Source organism: Trichechus manatus, unplaced genomic scaffold, assembly GCF_000243295.1.
Source record: "Trichechus manatus latirostris isolate Lorelei unplaced genomic scaffold, TriManLat1.0 scaffold00417, whole genome shotgun sequence".
NCBI lineage: Eukaryota > Metazoa > Chordata > Mammalia > Sirenia > Trichechidae > Trichechus > Trichechus manatus.
In genome coordinates, this window is record NW_004444353.1 from 22,662 (window position 1) to 24,283 (window position 1,622).

Genomic DNA, 1,622 nt, shown 5'->3' on the forward strand with positions numbered 1-1,622 from the left:
CCAACACCAAACATGTAATAAGCATCTACTCTAAACTTGGTACTGGGACAGGCGTTGAGAATATAAATGTGAACAAGGTTAGCTTCTTGCCTTAAATCAACTTAACGTCTGAGGAGAAATAAAAATTACAAGCATGTAGTTTCATTAAAATGTTTATTATAGAGATGCCCTCTGACAAAAAAACTTAGCAAAGGACACAAACTTTGAATAATTCAAATTACAAAAAACTTTAACAATTCTTCTACTTTACCTCAACCATGGGGTAAAATCATAAGCTGCTTGACGTAAGCATTACTAGGAGGAAAAAAAAACTAAAACAATAGAAGCTGCTTAAAAATGAGAATCAATAATGTGGTATATTATTTGAAATAATAATACGAGCAGCTGACAAAGACATCTATTGTCTGTGAAGTGTTTTCCAAAGGATGATCCATAGGCTGGTTACCTAAGAATTATGGTCCAGGGTCAGATACATAATAATTGCCTGAGGGTCTTTTTAAAAATGCGTTTTCTTGAGCCTCACTCCCAGAATTTCTTGTTTTACTAGTTCTGGGATGAAGACTGTTGTTATTGGTTGTGGTCAAGTTGATTCCAAGTCATGACAATCCTATGTGTTACAGAGTAGAACTGCTCCATAGGGTTTTCTTGGCTGTAATCTTAACAGAAGCAGATTATCAGGTCATTTTTTTCCACAGAACCACTGGATGGGTTAGAACCACCAACTTTTATGTTAGCAGTTGAAGGTAAACCATTTGTGAAACCCAGGGATGAGGCCTAAGAATCTGTATTTATAAGAAGCTCCCAAGGTGAATCTGATGCAAAACCAGTTTTGGGAGCCACTGATCTAGGGCAAGATACAATTGTATATTTATCTGTTGTTTATGATCTCCAATCTAAATTTTTTTTTTCTATTTCTATTGTGAAAGACAGAAAAAGCATCTTTAGGTCTTTCTGTAGACAAACTGGATCTAAAATCCCAGAGTATAGGCTGACTTAAGTCATCTTCTTCGCAGAACAGATGTAAAAAATACATATGTATATACTCTTCGTATTTGTTCAATATTTATATTTTTCCTGCCATATAATATCAATATCAATCATGACAGGTCAAAGATAAAATAATATCAGCAATTTCACTACATGAAACCAGATGAGAAAGCAAATAGATTTGTGCAGAGTGACTTTGTAAGCACAAATGTATAAAAACAAATGCAATTGACCAGAAATATCCCTCAGGAATAGATTTATCTGATGGGTAAATGACTATCCTGAGAATGAGTTCCTCATAAGTACCTTCCACTCTGGGAATAGAATGAGACCTCAGAACCCGGCCTTTTCCTCATCCTCATCACTCTATGTTTAAGTACTGAGTCATCAGAGAGACAATGGTCATTTATTAATGTTAGAAGGCTTGATGCGGGCTCACTTTGAAACAAGAGATTCAGCTTTATTGAAGGAAGTATTGTACAATATTAAGTTATAACAGTCACACAAACATAAGATGTTATTGAATTGCCTTTGATTTAAGATTTTACAACCGGAGAGGTCCTAGCATCTTCCTCTTTTCAGGGCAGCTTGGACATAAAGAATAGAGATTCTTCCTTATGTGCTTAATCTTCATT